The following is a 17,804-nucleotide window of genomic DNA, read 5'->3' as shown; positions in this document are numbered from 1 at the left end:
CGGTAAAGATCCCTTATAAATTTCAGGTCAATATCTTGCTTTGTTTCTCCTTTTTAAGATTCTTTTTTATGTGTAACAGCACGATGTTGGAATGTCACGGGCTTTAATATAATATAATTTTATAATTAATATAATAGTATATAGTGCTCGTCTTTTTCTCCATTTGAGGTGGGCATTCATGGTAATTTATAACTCAGCATTGAGAAACTTCAGAAGCCAGGAGTTGATATTTGCAATGAACTACCATGGACAGAAAGCACACTTGCCCCTAAACTCAGAACTCCTCCCTAGATTGTCAGAGATCAGAACAACAGAGATACTGTCCACTTTGCCTATCTCCCATTAGAACACCAAAAAACACACATGCTTTCTGCCTCAACAGCAGCTTGCATTTATACAGTGGTGTTAACATAGTAAAATGTCCCAAGGCGCTTCAGAGGAGTGTGGACAGTCAAAATTTGGCACAGCTAGAGTCACATAAAGAGATATGAGGACAGGTGATCAAAAGCTTGGTCAAAGAGGTAGCTTTTAACGACTGACTTGAATGAAGAGAGAGAGGCAGAGGGAGGGATTCTAGACCTTGGGGCCTGAATTTTTCCTGTGTCAGGCGGACTTGGCTCCGCACCACCATTTTATGTGGGCGGGCCAATTAAGGCCCTCCCAGCGTAATACGCGAGCGGTAGTGCTCAGCGCAACCTGTGCGGGCGGGGGGAGGAGGGAGAGTCAGGGTCAGCGCTTTGTTGCGCATGCGCGAAGGAGCACTTCAATCTCCCTGAGGCACGGAGCTGCATCAGGGAGATTGAAGCGCTTTTGAAAACAATGAATAAAATCAGTAAAAATTTAATGACTGTGTCACATGAGATGGGATGTGTTTTAACTTTTAAGAAAAAACCTTTTATTTAATTCATAAAAACTTTAGGAAACCTCATGCCGCTCGTGGATGAGGTTTCCTAAAAAACGTAAAGGCCGCTTTGGCCTTTTCGTCTGCCCGCCAACTGTAAGGTTGGACGGGCAGCGTAAAGTTGACCTTAATTAGTTCCTTAATGGCCTTAGTAGGCCTTTTAAAAATCGACGGGCGCGCAACCGACTCCGGCATGCACCTCCTGAATGAAACATTGTGATGACGTCGGGACGCACGCCTGATGGCATCGCTGGTCATTTTACACACCGGCGTGTCGGACCCGCCTCTGCAGGCTCACTGAAAAACCCTGGCCTGGGCCTAGAAATCTGAAGGCCTCATTGTCAATGGTGGAGCGAAGGATATCAGGGATGCACAAGAGGCCAGAATTGGAGGAGCGCAGAGGGTTTTAAGTGCTAGAGGAGGTTACAGAGATAGAGAGGAGTGAGGGCATAGAGGATTTGAACACGAGGATTAGAAGTTTAAAATCCAGAGGTTGCCGGGCTGGGAGCCAACGTTGGTCAGCAAGCAAAGCCTCAAACAAGGTTAGTGAAATATTATAACTTACAATAGAAATGTTTGCACTATAATATTAATACAGTTAGTGAGGACCCGGGTCCTGATTAATAGAATGTCTCTGAATCACAGGGTTCCAGGTTCAAGTCCCACTTCGGGCTTGAGCACACAATCAAGGCTGACACTTCAGTGCTGCACTGAGGGAGTTCTGCTTTGTCAGAAGTGCTGCCGTTTGGATGAGACAGTAACCGAGTCTGCTGGCTTGATAGATGGAAGGAAGAGGAAGAGTGGGGGAGATATCCCCGGTGTTCAGGCCAATATTTATTCCTCAACCAGCATCACAAATGACAGAGTATCTGGTCTTTATCACATTGCTGTTTGCGGTAGTTTGCCGAGTGCAAATTAGCAGCTTTTCCTACATTCTAGCAGCGACTGCACTTGAAAAGGCGCTTAATTTACTGTAAAGCACTTCGAGATGTCCGGTGGCCATAAAGAGCGCTGCATAAGTGCGAGTCTTTTTTTTAATGGGAGGAGTTTCAAAATTCATAAAAGCACATATTGTTGCAGGACTTTGCTGGGTTTGCTGTCTGCGTGCTCGCCCATTGTTCCCTTGTCAATCTGTGTATATTCATTTCAAAAAGTAATAGTTTAGGTCTCTATTTACATTTTCGAAGTGCGTAGGGTGGAGGCAGTTGTTTTTAGATGAGCAAAGTGATACTGTAGCCGCCTTAGCGGACTGCACTCCATTGCTTCTGGCCAGCTTTCATTCCCTCATCTATCCTGGCTTCTCCAGTGCCATTTGCATTTCTCCTCTTCCAGCCTCTTGCTCCCCTCTTTCAGGCCCTGGCTTGAGGTTTGTGCACAGATGCAGGAGCCAGCACTAAAACTGAAACTTCACACACTCCATGGAAGTGAACCGAGGAGGGGTCCTTGTATGTGGTTCACCAATGTTTCTCAGGTGTTTGTCTGAAAATTTGGAGCAGGGTGATATTGTCCAAGTATATGTGGCACTCCTATTAGTTAATGAGCAATGATTGGTTGCCCTGGCCTGGATTTTCACATCGGTGTCATTTTAAAGTTGGCAGTAACCTCGATTCACAATAACACCAATCAAACCCTTGCGCAAGATGTTGGGTTACTCTATTGGAACGTCAAGAATATAAATCACATTTTATTATGTACGCATATTGAACGTATAATCCCACTCAATGTGACAAGAGCAAAAGAACTATCTTTACAACAGATGCCAGTTTTAATCATTGGGATGATGGAAGACGATTGACAGGGTACCCAAGGTGGTACCACCTGCTGCAACAACAACTTATATTTATGTAACACCTTTAACATAATAAAACCTCCCAAGGTGCTTCACAGGACCATTATAAAGTAAAATTAGACACCGAGCGGTGATATTAGAGCAGATGACCAAAAGCTTGGTCAAATAGTGGGTTTTAAGGAGCAGTTTAAAGCAGGAATGAGAGGTGGAGAAGTTCAGGGAGGCAATCCCAGACTTTAGGGCCTAGGCAGCTGAAAGCACAGCCACTAATGGTGGAGCGATTAAAGTCTGGGATGCTTAAGAGGCCAGAGTTAGATGAGTGCAGATATTCTGGGAGGATATGGGGCTGGTGGAGATTACACAGTTAGGGAGGGCTGAGGATGTGGAGAGATTTGAAAACAAGGATGAGAATTTCAAAATCAAAACATTGCTTGACCAGGAGCCAATGCATGTCATGGATGATGGGGGAACTGGACTTGGTGTGAGTAAGAACATGGACAACAAATTTTTGGATGACCTCAAGTTTACACTGTAGAATGTGGGAGGTCAGCCAGAAGTGTGTTAGAAAAGCCAGATCTAGACGTAACAAAGGCATGAATGAGGGTTCCAGCAGCAGGAATATGTCTTTTTTTTGACATGTTTACCATCAATTTTATAAGAAGGAACACACACCATGGAACTCCAAATTGCCATGTGGACCACTTTGCTGTGATTGACCTGTGGAGAATAAGGAGTAATATTGTACAGTGAGCACAGACTTGTTCACTGTGACAAGGGTAATAAAGTCACTCGCTTCTGATTCTTCAAGCGAAAAGTCTGACCTAAAGGCCTTTCCCCAATAACTATATGGCTAGCAATACCTTCGAAATTATATTGTAACTGTTTATTGGTGTTCCACCCACCACCCCCGATTATGTTTTCATTTTTTTTTCTAGCTAAAAGATCAATCATATAAATAGTTTGCAAATGTGAATATGTTGTCAAAGTCACCAAGGATATTCAGTCACAGGATTAGTGAATGATGATATTTGCTGTATTAATTTCTTCTCTGACCAGGTTAACAAGTCAAGACTGTCAAGTATACAGCCTAATGCTCTTAATTCAAGATGCTTAATTCAGATGATACATAGTTATGCATTAACTTGTCTCTTTGCTCTGACATTTATGATGCTAAAGCCAAATGATTGGATATGGCAAATTTTTTCATGCAAATTGAGTTATAGTTAGTATATCATTTGAATTTCTGCCTTGACCAATCTGCCTGTTAGATACTCAGCTATGCTACAGTAATTTGGTCATTGAAAGACTGTGTCTGCTATAATCTGGTCACTGCGAGTTACTGTGCTGCACTAATCTGGTCATGGACGGACGGTGCTGCGGTAATATGGTCACTGACAGTAACTGTGCTGCAGTAATCTGGTCCCTGACAAATGGTGTGCTGAAGTAATCTGGTCACAGACAGTGATTGTGCTGCAGTAATCTGCTCACTGAAAGTAACTGTGCAACAGTAATCTGGTCACCGACAGACAGTGTGCTGCAGTAATCTGGTCACTGACAGTAACTGTGTCTGCAGTAATCTGGTCACTGGCAGTAACTGTGTTGCAGTAATCTGCACACTGACAGTAACTGTATTGCAGTAATAAGGTCACTGACAGTAACTGTGCTGCTGTAATCTGGTCACTGACAGTAACTGTGTCCGCAGTAATCTGGTCACTGACAGTAACTGTGCTGCAGTAATCTGGTCGCTGACAGTAACTGTGCAACAGTAATCTGGTCACCGACAGACGGTGTGCTGCAGTAATCTGGTCACTGACAAGATATGTACTGCAGTAATCTGGTCACCGACAAACCATGTGCTGCAGTAATCTGGTCACTGGCAGACTATGTGCTGCACTTATCTGGTCATTGACAGTAATTGTGCTGTAAAAATTTGGTGACTCACAAACTGTGCGCAGTAATAATCTAGTCAAAGACAGACAGTGCTGCAGTGATCTAGTCACTGACAGTAACTATGCTGCAGTAATCTGGTCACTGAAAGACTGTGCTGCTGTAATCTGCTCACTGACAGTAACTGTGTCCGCAGTAATATGGTCACTGACAGTAACTGTGTCTGCAGTAATCTGGCCACTGACAGTAACTGTGCTGCAGTAATCTGGTCACTGACAGTAACTGTATTGCAGTAATCTGGTCACTGATAGTAACTGTATGCTGCAGTAATCTGGTCTCTGACAGTTATTGTGCTGCAGTAATCTGGCGACTGAAAGTAACTGTACTGGGGTAATCTGGTCACTGACAGATTCTGTGCCGCAGTAATCTGGTCACTGACAGACAGGGTACTGTAGTAATCTGGTGATTGACAAACTATGTGCTGCATTAATTTGGTCACTGACAGACTGTGTGTTGCAGTAACATGGTCACTGATAGTGATTGTGCTGCAGTAATCTGGTCACTGACAGACTATGTGCTGCAGTACTCTAGTCACTGACAGACTATGTGTTGTAGGAATATGGTCTCTGACAGTAACTGTGCTTCAGTAATCTCGTCACTGATGGACTGTGTGTTGCAGTAACCTGGTCACTGCTGTAGTAATCTGGTGATTGACAGTGAACGGTAGTAATCTGGTCACTAACAAACTATATGCAGTAATATGGTCACTGACAAACAGTGATCTGGTGATTGATAAACTATGTGCTGCATTAATTTGGTCACTGACAGACTGTGTGCTGCAGTAATCTGGTCACTGACAGACTATGTGCTGCAGTAATCTGGTCACTGCCAGACTATGTGCTGCACTAATCTGGTTACTGACAGACTATGTGTTGTAGTAATATGGTCTCTAACGGTAACTATGCTACAGTAATCTGGTCACTGACAGACAGTGTATTGCAGTAATCTGGTCACTGACAGTAACTGTGTTGCAGTAATCTGCTTGCTGACAGTAACTGTGCAACAGTAATCTGGTCACTGACAGACGGTGTGCTGCAGTAATCTGGTCACTGACAAGATATGTGCTGCAGTAATCTGGTCAATGACAGTGACTGTGCTGCAGTAATCTGGTCACCGACAATAATTGTGTTGCAATAATCTGCTCACTGACAGTAACTGTGCTGCAGTAATCTGGTCAGTGACAGTAACTGTGCTGGTGTAATCTGGTCACTGACAGATTGTGTGTTGCAGTAATCTGGTCACTGACAGTAATTGTGCCGTAGTAATCTTGTGATTGACAGACAGTGAACTGTAGTAATCTGGTGACTGACAGACTGTGGGCTGCAGTAATCTAGTCACTGACAGTAACTGTACTGAAGTAATCAGGTCACTGACAGACGGTGTGTTGAAGTAATCTAGTCACTGACAATAACTGTTCTGAAATAATCAGGTCACTGACAATCTGTGTGCTGCAGTAACCTGGTCACTGACAGACATTGTGCTGCAGTAATCTGGTCACTGACAGTAACGGTTCTGAAGTAATCAGGTCACTGACAATCTGTGCCACTGTAATCTTGTCACTGACATACATTGTGCTGCTGTAATCTAGTCACTGACAGTAACTGTGCTGAAGTAACCAGGTGACAGACAATCTATGTGCTGCAGTAATCTGGTCACTGACTGTAATTGTGCTGCAGTAATCTGGTCACTGACAGTTCCTATGCTGCAGTAATCTGGTCACTTACAGTTCCTGTGCAACAGTAATATGGTCTCTGACAGTTCCTGTGTTGTAGTAATCTGGTCACAAATAGACTATGTGTTGCAGTAACCTGGTCACTGACAGATCCTGTGCTGCAATAACCTGGTCACTGACAGTAACTTTGTTGCTGTAATCTGGTCACTGACAAACTATGTGCTGGAGTAATCTGGTCACTGACAGACAGTGTGCTGCAGTAATATGATCAGTAACAGAATGTGTGCTGCAGTAAACTGCTCCCTGAGAGTAACTGTGCTGTAGTGATCTGGTCACTGACAGTAACTGTGTTGAAGTGATCAGGTTGCTGACAGACTGTGTGCTGCAGTATTCTGGTCCAGGAGAGTTCCAGTGCGGTAATAATTTGGTCACGGAGAGTTCCTGTGCTACAGTAATCTAGTCACTGACAGGCTATGTGCTGCAGTAATCTGGTCACAGACAGACTGTGCTGTGGTAATCTGGTGATTGACAGTAACTGTGCTGTAGTAATTTGGTGACTGATAGACCCTGTGCTGCAGTAATCTGGTCAGTGACAGTAATTGTGTTGTAGTAATCTGGTCACTCACAGACTCTGTGCTGCAGTAATCTGGTCACTGACAGACTTTGTGCTGCAGTAATCTGATCAGCGACAGAATGTGTGCTGCTGTAATCTGCTCCCTGACAGTAACTATGCTGCAGTAATCTGGACATGACAGACTGTGTGCTGCAGTAACCCAGTTAGTGACAAACAGTGCATTGTAGTAATCTGGTCACTGACAGATGGCGTGCTGTAGTAATCGGATCACTAACAAGCTATGCACTGCAGTATTCTGGTGACTGACAGACTGTGGGCTGCAGTAATCTAGTCACAGACAGTAACTGTGCTGAAGTAATCAGGTCACTGACAGACAATGTGCTGCAGTAATCTAGTCACTGGCAGAGTGTGTGCTGCAGTAATCTGGTCACGGAGAGTTCCTGTACTGCTGTAATATGGTCATAGACAGCGGATGCTGCGGTAATCTGGTCATTGGCAGACTGTGTTCTGCAGCATTCTGGTAACCAACAGACAGAGTGCTGCAGCATTCTGGACTCTCACAGACTGTCTGTTGCAGTAACCTGGTCACTGACAGTAACTGTGCTGTAATAATCTGGTGATTGACAGACTGTCTACTACAGTAATCTGGTCACAGAGAATTGCTGTGCTGCAGTAGTTTGGCCACAGACAAATGGCACGGTGGTAATCTAGTGACTGATAGACTCTGTGCTGCAATAATCTAGTCACTGACAGTAATTGTGCTGTAGTAATTTAGTGACTGACAGACCCTGTGCTGCAGTATTCTGGTCAGGGAGAGTTCCTGTGCTACAGTAATCTGGTCATGGAGAGTTCCTGTGCTACAGTAATCTAGTTACTGACAGGCTATGTGCTGCTGTAATCTGGTCACTGACAGATGGGGTACTGTAGTAACCTGATCACTAACAAACAATGCACTGCAGTAATCTCGTCACTGACAGACTGTGTGCCGCAGTAATCTAGTCACTGACAGATGGTGTGCTGCAGTAATCTAGTCACTGACAGTAACTGCGCTGAAGTAATCAGGTCACTGACAGACATTGTGCTGCAGTAATCTAGCCACTGACAATAACTGTGCTGAAGTAAATAGGTTACTAACAATCTGTGTGCTGCAGTAATCTGTTACTGACAGTTTTAGTACTGCGTTAATCTTGTCACAGAGAGTTCCTCTGCCGCAGTGATCTAGTCACTGACAGGCTATGTGCTGCAGTAATCTGGTCACTGACAGGCATTGTGCTGCAGTAATCTGGTCACTGACAGTGACTGTTGCAGTAATCGGGTCATTGACAGTAACTATGTTGCAGTAATCTGGGCATTGACGGATGTTGTGCTGCAGTAATCTGGTCACTGACAGTGACTGTGTTGCAGTAATTGGGTCATTGACAGTAACTATGTTGCAGTAATCTGGGCACTGACAGATGTTGTGCTGCAGTAATCTGGTCACTGACAGAATGTGCGCTGCAGTAATCTGGACTCTCACAGACTGTGTGTTGCAGTAACCTGGTCACTGACAGTAACTGTGCTGCAATAATCTGGTTACTGACAGACTGTGCACTACAGTAATCTGGTCACGGAGAGTTCCTGTGCTACAGTAATCTAGTCACTGACAGGCTACGTGCTGGCAGTAATCTGGTCACAGACAGGCGGTGCTGTGGTAATCTGGTGATTGACAGACTCTGTGCTGCAATAATATAGTCACTGACAGTAACTGTGCTGCAGTATTTGATCAGCGACAGAATGTGTGCTGTAGTAATCTGGTCACTGACAGACTGTGTGCTGTAGTAATCTGGTCACTGACAAACTGTGTGCTGTAGTAATCTGGTCACTGACAGACAGGGTGCTGTAACAATCTGATCACTAACAATCTATGTGTTGCTGTAATCTGGTTACTGACAGACAGTGTGTGGTAATCTGGTCACTAACAAACTATATGCAGTAATCTAGCCACTGGCAGATGGTGTGCTGTAGTAATCTGGTGATTGACAAACTATGTGCTGCATTAACTTGGTCACGGACAGACTGAGTTGCAGTAACATGGTCACTGATAGTGATTGTGCTGTAGTAATCTGGTGACTGACAGACTGTGTTGCAGTAACCTGGTCACTGACATTCTGTGAGTTGCAGTAACATGGTCTCTGACAGTAACTGTGCTGTAGTAATCTGGTGACTGACAGACTGTGCTGCAGTAACCTGGTCACTGACATTCTGTGAGTTGCAGTAACATGGTCACTGACAGTAACTGTGCTGTAGTAATCTGGTGACTGATAGACAGTGAGTTGTAGTAATCTGGTCACTAACAAACTATGTGCTGCAGTAATCTGGTCACTGACAGATGGTGTGCTGCAGTAATCTAGTCACTGACAGTAACTGCGCTGAAGTAATCAGGTCACTGACAGACATTGTGCTGCAGTAATCTAGTCACTGACAGACGGTGTGCTGCAGTAATCTAGTCACTGACAGTAACTGCGCTGAAGTAATCAGGTCACTGACAGACATTGTGCTGCAGTAATCTAGTCACTGACAGTAACTGTGCTGAAGTAAATAGGTCACTAACAATCTGTGTGCTGCAGTAATCTTGTCACAGAGAGTTCCTCTGCCGCTGTGATCTAGTTTTTGACAGGCTATGTGCTGCAGTAATCTGGTCACTGACAGGCATTGTGCTGCAGTAATCTGGTCACTGACAGTGACTGTGTTGCAGTAATCAGGTCATTGACAGAAACTATGTTGCAGTAATCTGGGCACTGACGGATGTTGTGCTGCAGTAATCTGGTCACTGACAGAAAGTGCGCTGCAGTAATTTGGACTCTCACAGACTGTGTGTTGCAGTAACTTGGTCACTGACAGTAACTGTGCTGCAATAATCTGGTTACTGACAGACTGTGTACTACAGTAATCTGGTCAGGGAGAGTTCCAGTGCTGCAGTAATATGGTCACGGAGAGTTCCTGTGCTACAGTAATCTAGTCACTGACAGGCTACGTGCTGGCAGTAATCTGGTCACAGACAGACGGTGCTGTGGTAATCTGGTGATTGACAGATTCTGTGCTGCAATAATATAGTCACTGACAGTAACTGTGCTGCAGTATTTGATCAGCGACAGAATGTGTGCTGTAGTAATCTGGTCACTGACAGATTGTGTGCTGTAGTAATCTGGTCACTGACAGACAGGATGCTGTAACAATCTGATCACTAACAATCTATGTGTTACAGTAATCTGGTTACTGACAGACAGTGTGTGGTAATCTGGTCACTAACAAACTATATGCAGTAATCTGGCCACTGACAGATGGTGTGCTGTAGTGATCTGGTGATTGACAAACTATGTGCTGCATTAACTTGGTCACGGACAGACTATGAGTTGCAGTAACATGGTCACTGATAGTGATTGTGCTGTAGTAATCTGGTGACTGACAGACTGTGCTGCAGTAACCTGGTCACTGACATTCTGTGAGTTGCAGTAACATGGTCTCTGACAGTAACTGTGCTGTAGTAATCTGGTGACTGACAGACTGTGTGTTGCAGTAACCTGGTCACTGACAGTAATGAGTGCTGTAGTAATTTGGTGACTGATAGACAGTGAGTTGTAGTAATCTGGTCACTAACAAACTATGTGCTGCAGTAATCTGGTCACTGACACTCTGTGTGTTGCAGTAATCTGGTCACTGACATGCTATGTGCTGCAGTAATCTGGCCATTGACAGTAACTGAGCTGCAGTAATCTGGTCACTGACAGTAACTGAGCTGCAGTAACTGGTCACTGACAGTAACTGAGCTGCAGTAACTGGTCACTGACAGTAACTGAGCTGCAGGAATCTGGTCACTGACAGGCTACGTGCTGGCAGTAATCTGGTCACAGACAGACGGTGCTGTGGTAATCTGGTGATTGACAGACTCTGTGCTGCAATAATATAGTTACTGATAGTAACTGTGCTGCAGTATTTGATCAGCGACAGAATGTGTGCTACAGTAACCTGATCCCTGACAGTGACTGAGCTGCAGTAATCTGGTCACTGACAGACTATGTTTTGCAGTAACTGGTCACTGACAGTAACTGAGCTGCAGTAATCTGGTCACTGACAGACTATGTTTTGTAGTAACTGGTCACTGGCAGTAACTGAGCTGCAGTAATCTGATCACTGACAGTAACTCTGCTGCAGTAATCTGGTCACTGACAGACTGTCACCAACAGAAAGTAGACAGTGAGGATAACTAGATGGCAAGCTGTAACTAGCGTGATGTCACAGGTTTCGGTCCTTGGGGCCCCAACTGTTTACAATTTATATTAATGACTTGGATTCAGGGATAGAAGGTCCTATGGTTAAATTTGCAGATGACACCAAAATAGGTGGGAAAGTAAGTTGCAATGAAGAAATAAGAAATTTACAAATGGATATGTACAGGTTAGGTGAATGGGCCAAAATTTGGAGTTTAACGTGGGTAAGTGTGAGGTTATCCATTTTGGTCAGAAGGATAAAAAGGCAATTTATTATTTCAATGAAGAGAAACTTCAGAATGCTTCAGTGCAGAGGGACCTGGGTGTCCTCGTGCATGAATCGCTGAAAGCTAGTATGCAGGTAGAGCAGGTAATACGGAAGGCAAATGGAATTTTGGCATTTATTGCTAAAGGGATAGAATATAAAAATAGGAAAGTGTTGTTGCAACTGTACAAGGCATTGGTGAGACCGCACCTGGAGTACTGTGCACAGTTTTGGTCCCCTTACTTGAGGAAGGATGTAGTTGCATTGGAGGCAGTTCAGAGGAGATTCACTAGATTGATTCCAGAGATGCGGGGCTTGTCTTATGAGGAGAGATTGAGCAGTTTAGGCCTATACTCGCTTGAGTTTAGAAAGATGATACTAAAGGGGATAGACAAAGTAGATGTGGAGCAGATGTTTCCCCTTGTGGGGCATTCTAGAATGAGAGGACATAGTTTTAGGCTAAGGGGTGGTAGATTTAAATCAGAGATGAGGAGGAATTACTTTTCTCAAAGGGTCTGTGGAATTCACTACCTCAGAGTGCAGTGGATGCCAGGATGCTGAATAAATTTAAGGAGGAGATAAACAGATTTTTAATTATTAAAGAGTGGAAAGGTTATGGGGAGAGGGCTGGAAATTGGAGTTGAGGCCGAAATGAGATTAGCCATGATCGTAATGAATGGCGGGACAGGCTCGAGGGGCTGAATTGCCTACTCCTGCTCCTAGTTCTTATGTTCTTATGTGTGCTGCAGTAATCTGATCAATAAATAACTGTATAATGCAGTAATATGGTCATTGACAGACTTTGTGCTGCAGTAATCTGGTCAATGACAGACTGTGTGATGCAGTAATCTGGTCACTGATATACTGTGTTGTAGTAATCTGGTCGCTGACAGGCTGTGTGCTGCAGTAATCTGGTCACGGATAGGTGGTGTACTGCAGTAATCTGGTCACGGATAGGTGGTGTACTGCAGTAATCTGGTCACGGATAGGTGGTGTACTGCAGTAATCTGGTCACTGATAGGTGGTGTACTGCAGTAATCTGGTTATTGATAGGCAGTGTACTGCAGTAATCTGGTCACTGATAGGCGGTGTACTGCAGTAATCTGGTTATTGATAGGCAGTGTACTGCAGTAATCTGGTTATTGATAGGCAGTGTACTGCAGTAATCTGGTCACTGATAGGCGGTGTACTGCAGTAATCTGGTTATTGATAGGCAGTGTACTGCAGTAATCTGGTCACTGATAGGCGGTGTACTGCAGTAATCTGGTCACTGAGACTGTGGGCTGCAGTAATCTGGTCGCTGACAGGCTGTATGATGCAGTAATTTGGTCATTGACAGTTCTTGCGTAGCATAAACACATGGATGTAGTTGGTTGTCTGAGGTTGGATGTGTAAAATTGATGACAGGCAAACATTTATAACAAGATAATGGGAAAATAAATAGTTTGAAAAGCTCAGAATGGAACTGATTAAAACCACCTACTGACTCCTCAAAGATTGTCAACCTTCTACAAGGCACAAGTCAGGAATGTGATGGAATAATCTCCACTTGCCTGGATGAGTGCAGCTCCAATAATAATCAAGAAACTTGACACCATCCAGGGTAAAGTAACCCACTTGATCAGCATCCTACCTGCCACCTTAAACATTCACCCCCTCCGCCACTGGCATACAGTGATAGCATGTGTACCATCTAGAAGATGCACTGCAGCAACTTGCCAAGCTTCCTTCAACAGCATTTGCAGATACATGGGGAACACTACCACCAGCAAGTTGCTCACCATCCTGACTTGGAATTATATCGTCGTTCCTTCTCTGTCACTGGGTCAGAAAACTGGAACTCCCTCCCTAAAAGCATGGTGGGTGCTCCTACACCTTATGGATGTAATAGTTCAAGAAGGCGGCTCAAGGGCAATTAATATTGGCCTTGCCAGCGATGCTTACAGCCCAGGAATGAATAAAAAGAAAAATGGCAAGATAAAAATTTCAGTAGGTATTTGGTCTTTTCTGCTACAATTAAAGTTTCATTTAGTAGCATAAATGTTCTCACATGATTGTTATAGGCTGACATTACATAGAATTGCGAAGTATTTACAGCTCATAAACAGATCATTCCGTCTAACTGTCCTATGCTCTTTTTTATGCTCCACATGAGTCTCCTCTCATCCTACTTCATCATTCCGGCAATACTTCCTATTCCTTTCTCCCTCATAAGCTTACCTGGTTCCCCATTAAATGCATTTACTCTATTTGCATATCTGATATTGTCCTGATGGGGGAACCATAGTTCCCTGTTGCTTTCTCCGTGGCAACAACTCGACCAATCAGAGTTGACCTGCCAGTCAGTACCCTTTTCTCATGCAGTACAAATTGTTGCTGCCTTTGAAATTTGGCATTCTTGCATCTGTCCTGATGAGTGCAAGACAAAAGCTTTGACAGCATGTCCCTCTTATCAGGAATATTTTATACTTATGGCTCCTTGTTTTTGTCTCCCCTGTCTTCCAATGCATAAAAGGGGACCTGGAAAATAGGGCAAAGCCCAGTTTAACTGGCGTTTACTCCTCTTTGGGCTCGTATGGGAATTTCCAGTGAGGAAGCAGATTTGTGTGAATCTTCCACCTACTTTATCTACTCCACCTACACAACACCCATCAAAGGTGGGGAGACTAAAACAGTAAAACCTAGCAGCATGAATAGATATCATATTTTACTTTGATATCAAAGTGGCATCGTTTACTTACTCACATCTACGGAGGATTAGTAAAGACCAGAAAGCGGAATATATCAAGCAAAGAGAGAGCAGGGTTCAATCATTGAATGAAATAGGATTATGTAAAATACACGGCACAGAAACAGGTAATTTGGCTCAACCAGTCCACGCTGCCATTTATGATCCACTCGAGCCTCTTCCTATTCTTTCGCATGTAACTATCAATATAACCTTCTAATCCCTTCTCCCCTGTCGAGCTTCCCCTTAGATACATCAATACTATTCGCCTCAAAGTCTCAAATCCCTTGTAGATTCTGTATTCTCTGAGTTACCCGGGGAGTGTGACGTGTTCCGAAATTGGATGTGCCGTAAATTTATTTTTCCTTTCCTTGCAGTTGCACCACGGTGCTTCTTTCTTCTACCTGGGAGAGAATTCTATGGAGAGCGGCTAATGAACATAAGAATCCTACAGAAATCTGAAGAAGAGGTACCGTAAATTCTCTTGTAGCTTACAGCTGCCAAATAAATGTAATGGAGTTATATATCGATTGCCTTGGCACAAGAAACTAGGGAATTGCCGAGTGTAGCAGATTATTACGAATGCTGCCCATAAAGTATTAGTAGTGTTTAATTACAATATATTCCAGGAGAAGAATTTATTTACTCCATAATAAAAAATAACATTATATTAGTTGAGGAAAATAAAATGGTTGGTGGATTTTTGCAGTGTGTGTTTTCTAAATAAACTCCTATAGGCTCAATCAACATTTCAGTGCATTTAGGTCAAAAAAGAATCCCTTCTTTTACACCACTGGGGGTTGAGACAATCTTTCAGCTTAGGAAAAGCCAATATCGTATGTTTTTCTGGGGGAGAAAATAATGCATGTTGTAGGTATACTGTGCAAATGATGAAACATTGTATGGTTCTGGGCAGACCAAGACAGGCTGGGGGATAACTGATCGGGATATTGTAGTTTTAAATGAGACAGTATTAAATACGGTAATGTTAAATTTGTGCTTTTGATTTGCGTATGTAATAAAATCACTTTTAAAATGACAATATTGAGAAGAATCGTGAAAATCACCTGCAATCTGTCAATCTAGACATGTTAAGCAAAGATGTTGTGAACAGCTGAAGAATTGAATATAGAACACCAGCAACACTCCAAAAATTCATTCATGCTGTGACCCTGAATTTTTCTGCTTGGGGCCAGTGCATAAAAAGGGGCCTGGAAAATAGAGTGAAGCCCAGTTTTACTGGAATTCACTCGTCTTTGGGCCTAAATGGGAATTTCTGGTGGGGGAGTGGACGAGTGAATCCTCCACCTACTCTCCTTAACATAAGGCTGTTGTGTCTAAGGAAATTCCTGAGCTCATTGCAGGGACTGCACTCATTCTTGCCCTGGGTGAGCTCCGATTAACTCTTGCCAGCCCACAGCTCTCATCTGGTAAGAATTCTTCAGAGGAACCCAAAGTCTCCCAGTCAAAGATGACCTTGTCTAAAGTTGGGAAAAGCCTTGCTACTTCTTCAGCAGAGTGCTCATCTGCCTTGCTGCCTTATAAATGCACATTAGGGTAAATGCCATTAATATTTACAGGCTCTGATGGTCCAGTCTGACAATGGCAATAACTGCACTGTCGGATGTGCTGTCTTTCGGATGAGGCGTTAAACCAACGTCACATGGGCCTCTCAGGTGGATGTTAAAGACCCCACAGCACTGTTTTGAAGAAGAGATGGGTAGTTCTGTTGGCCAATATCTATCCCTCAAGCAACACCATCAAAAACAGATTTTCTGGCCATGATCATCTTCTTGTTCATAGCAGCTTGGTGTGCACAAACTGACTGTTGCATTTATGACATTACAACAGTGACTTCATTTCAAAAGTACTTCATTGGCTGGAAGGCACTTTGGGACATCCTGAAGTCATGAAAGACACTACATAAATGCAAGCTTTTCTTCTTTCCTCATCCCTTTACTCTCGGACAATGTCTCTATCCTTGTTTGTTTTTGGCATGGGGCCCAATCTGCCTCTGTAATTCCTTCTTAGTGGTAGCAATGTTACTGATTATTGGAGAGAGACATCATTATCATCAACAAAATTCACCCACTTAAGTTACAGAGAGAGGGTAAACTCTGAGGAAATTTGTTGGTGATAGAATATTGTAAATTGAGAAGTAAAATCCAAGATGGTAGAGAACTTTTTTTCTTTATTCTTTCATGAGATGTGGGCATTGCAAACAAGGCCAGCATTTATCGCCCATCCCTAATTGCTCTTGAGCTAAGTGGTTTGCTAGACCATTTCAGGGGGCAGTTAAGAGTCAGTCACATTGTTTAAGAAAGACTTAAAGGAAGTTCAAGAAACTTAAAGGAAGACCAGGCTGAGCCAAGCTTAAAGTAGCCCATCTCTAATAAGGCTGCTTCAGCACTCCTACAGTTGCAAGAGTAGATTTTGACTTTGCATGATAATGTAAAATTGGTAGTAATTAATCAGTAGCACATTGGCTTCCCCTCTCTCCTGACTTTTATTTCCATTGATGTCAATGGGAGAGGTATAAAACAGGATGCTGACTTGCTATCACCTGTTTATATTGGTGTGCAAAGTTAAAATCAACTCCCTGGCGAGGATGCAGGAAAAGCTTGGTTCCAATTGAAAATCCACCTGTTAGCTCTGATGCCTGGTTCTTCAATACGCCATTTCTTAACTTTCCCTACTTGAATATTGCTGAAAAGAGGGACAGGTTTCTGAAACTTTTCATCTTGCACTCAATAGGACAAAACACAAACAGGAAATTCCTTAGCCTTCCCAGGAATAATACCCATTTTTGCCCTTGGTGAGTGAGCCTCGACAGAACTCTTGCTGGCTGCTTTACCAAAGCTACTGCGGCAATTGTATCTCTGAAATTTCTTCCCTTATTCCTTTTGAGCTCCATATATGCTCTACAATAATTTTTTTCTACTTTATATCCTCATTATATTGAAACGAAACATCCACTACACAGTCTCCCAGTCACATCCTTCCCTGGTCTTCAAAATTCCTCAGTTTCCTTACTTCCCCTCAGTCTCTCCTTCCTTTTACAATCTTTCCAGATTTTAAAACCCCGAGCCTGGCATCATTTACTCACTGCTCCTATGTCGATCTCATCTTAATCTCCCTCTGAATCTTCTCACCCTCAGCGATGTCCTGCACTGTGGCCCTTAACCGCAGAAACCACGGGTTTTCTTCTTCAGTTGAAAAGGGTACCCTTTAAGATTCTGAATTAACAGTCTTTTTGTTGCTTCGGTGCACCGAGCAATTTGACTGCAAAAAAGGAATTAGAGTTTATGAATAATTTAAATCCCAGTCACCAAGCGGGCCTAATAATCATGTGTCCCACAGAGCTTTAAATGCATTCTGTTACATGTATTGTTGGAGAGACTGCTTGCTCCTCTGTGGCAATTCCAATATTACAGCATGAATTGTGCTTTTAATTTGCCATCATATTTGAAAGAACATCCAATTACACTTAACAAAATGCTTTTTAAATTATGCTCTTTAAACCCTTATTTGAAGAACATTTCAGTGTTGCTGCTGCTGATTAAATATATTGTTATTCACTGCAGTCGCCTTTTATTGTTTCCAGTGCAGCCCCAAATTTTCCTGCTTTCGAAAGAGTAACTGGTTGACCTCTGTTGTCTGCTTCACTTAAAGATAGGTTAG

General features: G+C 43.2%; 1 protein-coding gene across 8 annotated transcripts in view; it reads left to right on the top strand.

Moving 5' to 3' along the window:
- Nucleotides 1-17,804, top strand: part of LOC121293194 (chemokine-like protein TAFA-2) — a 221,729-nt gene that overhangs the window by 20,348 nt on the left and 183,577 nt on the right. For all 8 annotated transcript variants that reach the window (XR_005946455.1, XR_005946458.1, XR_005946452.1 and 5 more), the window contains exon 2: nucleotides 14,501-14,592. The gene's annotated coding sequence lies outside the window, so the exon portion shown is untranslated. The remainder of the gene's footprint in view (nucleotides 1-14,500; nucleotides 14,593-17,804) is intronic.

This window comes from Carcharodon carcharias, chromosome 21 (genome assembly GCF_017639515.1).
Source record: "Carcharodon carcharias isolate sCarCar2 chromosome 21, sCarCar2.pri, whole genome shotgun sequence".
In the NCBI taxonomy this organism is placed as follows: domain Eukaryota; kingdom Metazoa; phylum Chordata; class Chondrichthyes; order Lamniformes; family Lamnidae; genus Carcharodon; species Carcharodon carcharias.
Note: the sequence above shows the minus strand (reverse complement) of the source record. Positions and strands in the feature narration are given on the sequence as shown.